The sequence below is a fragment of the Salvelinus namaycush genome, chromosome 23 (genome assembly GCF_016432855.1).
Source record: "Salvelinus namaycush isolate Seneca chromosome 23, SaNama_1.0, whole genome shotgun sequence".
Lineage (NCBI taxonomy): Eukaryota > Metazoa > Chordata > Actinopteri > Salmoniformes > Salmonidae > Salvelinus > Salvelinus namaycush.
In genome coordinates, this window is record NC_052329.1 from 28,344,225 (window position 1) to 28,353,332 (window position 9,108).

Consider the following 9,108-nt stretch of genomic DNA (forward strand, 5'->3'; position numbering starts at 1 on the left):
CCCTCGGGAGCGTAAGACGGAGCGCGCTGGAGCCGGGGGATGGAGAGTCCTGGGGGGGGGAGCCGAAGGTGGAGAGAGGAGCCCACTCCTCTCCCATCGCTCCATTCTCTCCACCATTTGGTCCATGGCTGATCCGATCCGATGGAGGACAGTGGTGTGGTGGAGAACCCGTTCCTCCATCGATGGGAGAGGGTTAGCTGCTGCTCCTGCTGACTCCATTTGTTTGGTGCGGGATTCTGTAACGACCTGGGTGTCGGGGGGTGTGAAATCAGACGCAGGAACAGCAGAGCTTCAATATGGTGATTTTTAATGCCAAACCGGCAAACCAAAATGTCCAACACGGACTTACTGGGTGTCATAAACACCTGTCTACAAACACGGGAGACAAACCCAGTACACAATACAAATAACCACTCCCGAAATCCAAAGCTACAGACGAACAATCCCGCACAAAGAAGCGTACGGGCTGGCTGACTAATAAAGCCACACTAATTACTAATTACCTAAACACAGGTGATACAAATAAACACATAAGGAGGGGGAGGAAAAAGAGTCAGTGGCAGCTAGTAGGCCGGTGACGACGACCGCCGAGCGCCACCCGAACGGGAAGGAGAGCCTGCCTCGGTTGAAGTTGTGACAGGAGCACTGGTTTGTTTCCTGCTCTTATGTTTTACTTACTCTCTGACACACATGATATTACCCTTCTTTATTGTTATATCCAGATGTATGTGTTGTACACATACGCTATAACATAATTTAGTAATTTAGCAGTTATGTCCTGTGACCGGTACATTTCTATTTGTTATCCTCTATGGTATAACAATATTATGACACCTAAAATCATTTGTGGCTTAATTCTGCTGTCCTGGTTGTATTCTTTTTTCATCAACGCCATCATTATCTCCCTGAGTTTGCGACTACAATTTTGTTTGTAACGTTCTAGACAATGTATTGTGATAACTACTCGGTAGTCAAGCCTGCCTGTTCAAATACTATGCTGAATAACATATCGGGTCTTGTTGCCACTTTGGTTTCTTTGTCTTGTATTATATTTCCTACCATATACTCATATGTACAACTTCTACAAATATGTTTAAAGTCTTCAAAAGAGACAAAACAGAAAGCATTTAACACTTGTACACCACCGCCTCTTTGCTGAACTTCTCATTTGGATGTTTATTTGCGATTCTACAAGGCATATATGATACTACACATCTTCCACCTATACTTCACACTTTCTTATTAGTTTATTTTCGAATATGTCTCGCGCTTTTTAATATTATTATGTATAGTGTTAGGATGGTTAAAATCAGGCACGCTTGTAAAAAAGGTACTAGGCCTTTACCCTTAAACATAACTGGATTGTAATTTTTTGGTAATATTGAATTATGTGTTTTGTTACTTATATTTGCTGGAATTGACTGTAAAAATACATGGCATTTTGGCATAATTTCTCTGTAGCCCAACATCTTTTAAGAAATTACATCAAGTTAATTACAGTTTGATTGGTTAATAAGTTGCAACTTGCTTGTCATAAACTCAAAATACAATGCCTATAGTGAATGTTTACACACCCTTGCACAGTTTTCACATTTTGCCTAAAATTTCAATCGAAAAGGGATTACATTGGGATTTTCACCCACTCATCTACACAACTACTCTACATTTTCAAAGTGAAAGAAAAATGTGACATTTTCTGACATGAATAAAAGACAGAAAAAATAAAGTCTTGATTGCAAAGGTCTTCAAGCCCCTTGTAAGTTCGGGAGCAAGAAAAAGTCTGACTTATTTCCATTGTGGTCCCTATAGTCCATGGAACAAAAACATTACATTACATAGATACAGACACATTACATAGATAGACATTAACTTTTTTTCTATTGTTCGATCATTAGCTAGCTTTTGATATTATGGTCAGTATGGCTTTGACCTTTAAAACAGGCAATATCAGAGTCTCTATCTATGGTGTTATATTGGTGGACATACAGTATCTAACAAAAGTGAAATAACTGGAAAGGTACATGGTAATTATTCTTTTGACTTACTATTTCCCTTTTCTCAACATATGAGTACGAGGGGGGAGTTTACATTATGTACAATTCTCACACGCTTGTTTTGGCTGGTCTGTAGCATATTCTTTAGATATTTGGGTATGCTGGTTAACCGTGCTGCGCATGCATAATCAAAGGGACACTGAACTAGACTACCTGCCAGTCTTTAGAGTGTCACCATCAAGATATTTTGAGGTCCGAGCTAGGAATAAATGTTTTTGGTTAAACATTGTTAAAAAAACATCTGGGCCATAGCCTCACCGGTCAGGTAAATGTAAAATTCACACCCAGGGTAGCTGATTGATATTTCTGGTGTAACCTCTGAGTAGACCTGTCACAATGATGACGCTGGAGAGACGAAGCAGGTACGGGGAGTAACATTTAATAAATAACGGACAAGGAACGAGACATAAACAGCGTTAGCAAACAGAAAACAATCAATGCAGAAGCGGGGAACAGAGCTGGGGAACTGACACATATAGGGGAGAAAATGAACAGGTAATAAGAGAGTCCAGGTGAGTCCAATAACGCTGATGCGCGTGACAAGGAAAGGCAGGTGTACGTGATGGATGGCAGGAGTGAGTGATGCAAGGCATTCTGGCGCCCTCAAGCGCCAGGGGAGGGGAAGAGCGGGAGCAGACGTGACAGTACCCCCCCTCTAGGGGCGCCACCCGGCGTCCCACCTGGGCGAACCGGCCGAGACATGGGCGCTGGGCAAGCCGGTTGAGGCGTGGAAGCCCGACGAACCGGCAGGAGCGTGAGAGCCTGGCGAGCCGGCTGAGGCATGGGAGCCTGACGAACCGGCTGAGTCAAGACGCCTGTCGATCCCGCTGATGAAACCCGATGATCCGGTGGAGTGTGACGTGGGATGGGAAGCCACCGAGCCAACCGAGGCAATGAAACCTCTCGAGCCAGCCAGGGCATGAAAGCTCGACGGGCTGGCTTAGGCACCCCCGGTTCCAACGGCGGCAGAATCCACCCCCGACGTCACCGACAAAACAAAAAACAAACAAACAAAAAACTCCTGGACCGGCTGGGCAGACAAGAACTGACGATCCAGCTGAGGCCCGACGTGGGATGGGCGCCATCCGAGCCAACCGGGGCAAGGAAACCTCTCGAACCTGCTAGGGCGTGGAAGCCCGACGAGCAGGCTATGCACCCCCGGTTCCATCGGTGGTGACCCAGAGCCGATGCCACTATACCAACCAGAACGCCAGTACTCCCCGATGCTTCGTGTGATGGCTTCTGCATTCTGTCACAATGATGACGCTGGAGAGACGAAGCAGGTACGGGGAGTAACATTTAATAAATAACGGACAAGGAACGAGACATAAACAGCATTAGCAAACAGAAAACAATCAATGCAGAAGCGGGGAACAGAGCTGGGGAACTGACACATATAGGGGAGAAAATGAACAGGTAATAAGAGAGTCCAGGTGAGTCCAATAACGCTGATGCGCGTGACAAGGAAAGGCAGGTGTACGTGATGGATGGCAGGAGTGAGTGATGCAAGGCATTCTGGCGCCCTCAAGCGCCAGGGGAGGGGAAGAGCGGGAGCAGACGTGACAAGACCACTATGATACTAAAACAAGGGAACCTTGCAAGCTTTACTTTGGAACCAAATAAGATGGATTCTGTTTTTCCACAGTGCAGAGAAAGTTTGTTATCTGAAAGAAATGTACTGCTATTGGATAACTCTGCACTAAGGATCTCTAACACTAAGGCTTTGTTCTTATGGGGCACCAGTAGAGCAGAGTCATCTGCATACAAAAGCGATTACACATTTTTGAACAGGCTTCAAGAAAGAGAAAGCGAACTTGTATTGGTCACGAGGGTCGACTTTCACATCTATGGTGGAGAAGTATTTTGCATTTGCCACCTTTGGCAATTCTTGGTCGAGCTGTGTCATTGGCCAACGTGACAACGACACAGCTTGTTGAGTTGCCTATAGTCAATAATGGTAAGACACCATTTTCCCGTTGGTTTCAAAACAGGCCACACGGGCGTGCTGTACATACTGTGCTGTACATACTACATATTTATTTTAAGGGGTGGGTCAGCTTAACCTCTAACACCTCCCAAACCCGGATCCGGGAGCACCCCCATCAGTAGAAAAGCTACTAGCATAGCCTAGCATAGCGTCACAAGTAAATACTAGCATCTAAATATCATTAAATCACAAGTCCAAGACACCAGATGAAAGATACACATCTTGTGAATCCAGACATAATTTCTGATTTTTTAAATGTTTTACAGGGAAGACACAATATGTAAATCTATTAGCTAACCACGTTAGCAAAAGACACCACTTTTTTTACTCCACCAGTTTTTTACTCCATCAATAGCTATCACAAATTCGACCAAATAAAGATATAAATAGCCACTAACCAAGAAACAACTTCATCAGATGACAGTCTGATAACATATTTATTGTATAGCATATGTTTTGTTAGAAAAATGTGCATATTTCAGGTATAAATCATAGTTTACCATTGCAGCCACCATCACAAATCTCACCAAAGCGACTAGAATAACTACAGAGAGCAACGTGTATTACCTAATTACTCATCATAAAACATTTCTTAAAAATACACAGCGTACAGCAATTGAAAGACACAGATCTTGTGAATCCAGACAATATTTCAGATTTTCTAAGTGTTTTACAGCGAAAACACAATATAGCGTTATATTAGCTTACCACATGTGCAAACATCACCCCAGCATTGATTCAAGGCAAAAAGAGCGATAACGTATAAACCACCAAAATATATTAATTTTTTCACTAACCTTCTCAGAATTCTTCAGATGACAGTCCTGTAACATCATATTACACAATGCATATAGAGTTTGTTCGAAAATGTGCATATTTAGCGGCACAAATCGTGCTTATACAATGAGAATAGTGTCCAAATACTCAAGCAATCTGTCCGGCGCCATCTTGGAAAGGCACCTATTCTTATCGAAAACTATTCATAAACTTGACTAAAAAAATACAGGTTGGACAGCAATTGAAAGACAAATTAGTTCTTAATGCAATCGCTGAATTACATTTTTAAAATTAACGTTACTGCGCAATACAGGGTGCGATAAAGCAAGGCTACACTGCAAGTAATGGCGTCTTATGCATTTGACTTTTTTCAACAGAACAATGAATTATCAGCATAAATAGTTCTTACTTTTTGATGACCTCCCATCAGAATCTTGGGATAGGTGTCCTTTGTCCAAAAGAATCGTTGCTGGGTTGGAGAAAGTCATCTTCCACGTTGCAATTAGCAGTAAACAATGGCATGCGAGAGAGAGATACCCAACTTCCTACAACGCCAGAAATTGAAATACCCTAAAATCGCAATATACTGACATAAACTGATATAAATCGGTTTAAAATAACAAGATTATGATGTCTTTAAAGCCTATATCGAATAAAAACAGAGCCGGATATATCTAGGAGCTAAAACGGGAGCTTCTAAAACGACATGCCAAGGTCCTCACTGCGTCAGCGCGAAGAATCAAAAGAGGGGACCCTTTGATTCCAATCAATTTATAGACTTTCGGATCTGCCTAGAGACTCCATTTCAAGGCCCTCTATTCGCTGACACCCAGGGGAAGGCGTATGCAGTGCATCTCAACCAATAGAAGACAGGCAGAGTTATACACAGGTCTGAGAACAGGTTGGAAAAATCTGCATTCTCAACTCCACATAGGGAAATTGCTCTAAGTCCAGTTCTGTTTCACGCACAGACATAATTCAAACGGTTTTAGAAACTAGAGAGTGTTTTCTATCCAATAGTAATAATAATATGCATATTGTACGAGCAAGAATTGAGTACGAGGCAGTTTAATTTGGGAACATCAAGAAAGAAATTGTGCTAACAGCTCCCCCTATTGACAAGATTAATATTGCGGAAAGAATGTTGCTTCCATCAATGTAATTGTCTGCATCATTTCCAATCCCCCATATATTTTTGGGGTAAATATATACGTATATCCATATACATACACGCATGCATACATATACACATACAGTATATACAGTGGGGAGAACAAGTATTTGATACACTGCCGATTTTGCAGGTTTTCCTACTTACAAAGCATGTAGAGGTCTGTAATTTTTATCATAGGTACACTTCAACTGTGAGAGACGGAATCTAAAACAAAAATCCAGAAAATCACATTGTATGATTTTTAAGTAATTAATTTGCATTTTATTGCATGACATAAGTATTTGATCACCTACCAACCAGTAAGAATTCCGGCTCTGACAGACTTGTTACTTTTTCTTTAATAAACCCTCCTGTTCTCCACTCATTACCTGTATTAACTGCACCTGTTTGAACTCATTACCTGTATAAAAGACACCTGTCCACACACTCAATCAAACAGACTCCAACCTCTCCACAATGAGCTGGGAAGATTGTTTCCCCCATATATTTAACATTCTATTGGTTGCAAGAATTTTGTATAATAATTTAAATTGAAAAAGTTTTGAATCCGGCGTTGTTTTGCATATATCAATTCATAAACCATGTGCCATGGAATGGGTACATCGAAAATCTCTTCCCAATTATTTTGCAATTTATTTGGCACAGCTGTCAGTTTTTTGGTCCTTAAATGAAATTGGTATGTTTTTATTTATCACACTTTTCTTTAACCATTTATGTTCTTTAATACAGGGCATACAAGTTCCTTACTTTTTTCTCTTTCTACTTGCCTCTTCCATTTTTGTGGTAATGCTGCAATTAATTGGTTGCAATTTTGTGTAGAGCAGACATTTCCAGCTGCATGTGTGATATGATCTCACTGATCTCAGCACCAGTCCTATTTATGATATCATTCACTAAAATTATACCTTTTTTAAAAATTTCTTCGAAAAATATGTTTTTTTATCAATTAGTATATTTGAGTTTAACCACAATATTTGTTGTATTATTTGTTCTGTCTTTTCAGGTGGATTAAACTGAAATTGCAACCAACTTTCTAAGGCTTGTTTAAAAAATAACGATATTTTGGAGATTATTTCCTTTTCAAACAACCGAAAGAGAGCAGGTGTAATCTGAATAATAATCTTTAGTGATAGGTCTAATGCTTTAATATTTAATAATTTCTGCCCTCCGAATTCATATTCGTTATATAAATAGGCCCTTTCAATTTTGTCTGGCTTGCCGTTCCAAATAAAATTGAATATTTTTCTTCATATAATTTAAAAGCAGGTCACTAGGCATAGGCAAAACCATAAGCAAATAGGTAAACTGTGATATGACTAAAGAGTTAATAAGGATGATTTTTCCACAAATAGACAGGTATTTTCCTTTCCATGGTAGCAAGATCGTATCTATTTTTGCTAACTTTCTATAAAAATCTATTGGAGTGAGATCATTTCTTTCTTTTGGGATTTGTATACCGAGTATGTCCACATCTCTGTCAGACCATTTAATTGGTAAACTACATGGTAATGTAAAATGTGCATTTTTTAGTGACCCAATACGTAATATAGTACACTTGGTTTTAATCCAGAGATGATAGCAAAAGTATCTAGATCCTCTATGAGGCCAAGGAGAGATTCTAATTGTGGTTTTAAAAGAAAACATGAATCATCAGCGTACAATGACACCTTCGTTTTTAAGCCACGGATTTCTAATCCCTTAATATTATTGTTTGGTCTAATTTTAACAGCTAACATTTCGATGGCAATAATAAATAGATATGCTGATAGTGGACAACCTTGTTTTACTCCTCTAGATAGTTTAAAACTTTCTAAGATGTGGCCGTTATTTACTATTTTACACCTAGTGTTACTATACATAACTTTAACCCATTTTATAAGAGATTCCCCAAAATTGAAATATTCTAGGCATTTATATATAAACTCCAGTCGTACTTTATCAAAATCCTTTTCAAAATCAGCTATGAAAACCAGGCCTGGTGTCCCCGATGTTTCATAGTATTCTATTGTTTCCAGTACTTGTCTTATATTATCTCCAATGTATCGACCATGTAAAAAAACCTGTCTGATTAGGATGAATAATATCAGCATTTTGCTAGGATTTTTGCATTAGGACACTGAAGTGTAAGAGGTCTCCAATTTTTGCCGAGTGATAGCGCACACACCCCTAAAGCAGTGAGTGTTGTCTGGGGAGTCGTTCCCAGTGGGAATCTGAACGTTTTCGGGAAAAGGGGTGGCAGTTAGCCGCTTTTGAAATGTTGTTGAACATTTCCAAACTGTTTGCAGATTTTTCTGACCAGGTTGCCAGTATGGTATCCTTAACTACTGTGCCATTTAGGCACATGCCGCATATCAGTGGAGGGCGGTATGTGTCGGCTGGAGATTCACCCATGCCACACGGGAAAACCTCATGTTCGGTCAACTTTAGAATTGAACTTGTCACACTGTCATCTGCCACCAAGTTCACCAGGGGTTTCTCTGTTGATGTCGCCGTTCCTTCGTCATTGCGTAATGTTTTGCAGGTAGCCTTCGATGAAGGCGGTGGTGTCAGTGGGGGAGGTATGGTTATTTGTGACCATTATTGTTGTCACACCCTGATCTGTTTCACCTGTCTTTGTGCTTGTCTCACCTGTCTTTATGCTTGCCCATCTTCCTCATTATCCCCAGTGTATTTATACCTGTGTTCTGTTTGTCTGTTACCAGTTCGTCTTATCTTGTCACATCTTGTCTTGTCACATCTTACCAGCGTGTTTCCCGTCTCCCTGGTTTCTCTAGTTCTGTTTCCTAGGTTCCCCGGGGCCTGCCCTGACCCCGAGCCTGCCTGCCGTTCTATAACTTATTGACTCTGCCCCGGATTACGGACCTCTGCCTGCCTTTGACCTGTCTTTTGCATGCCCCCTGTTTGGGTTGATAAACATCTGTGACTAGCTGTCTGCATCTGGGTCTTATCCTGAGTTCTGATACTTGGTTGTTTTTCCAATCCATTAGTGGTACCAAAAGGTCTATTAAATATATACCAATCAGCATCTGCTGGGTGTCAATGCTATTCACGTACACAGGGTGGATAAATGACATACTCTGGAAGTTAGGAGGAGATGCCTGGTGAGAGGCAAGGTA

At 40.8% G+C, this 9,108-nt stretch overlaps 1 pseudogene; it reads left to right on the forward strand.

Annotated features, from left to right (window-relative positions):
* The window catches only part of LOC120018611, a 31,463-nt pseudogene extending 22,637 nt beyond the window's left edge, over positions 1-8,826 (forward strand).
* Positions 8,827-9,108: the final 282 nt, after the last annotated feature.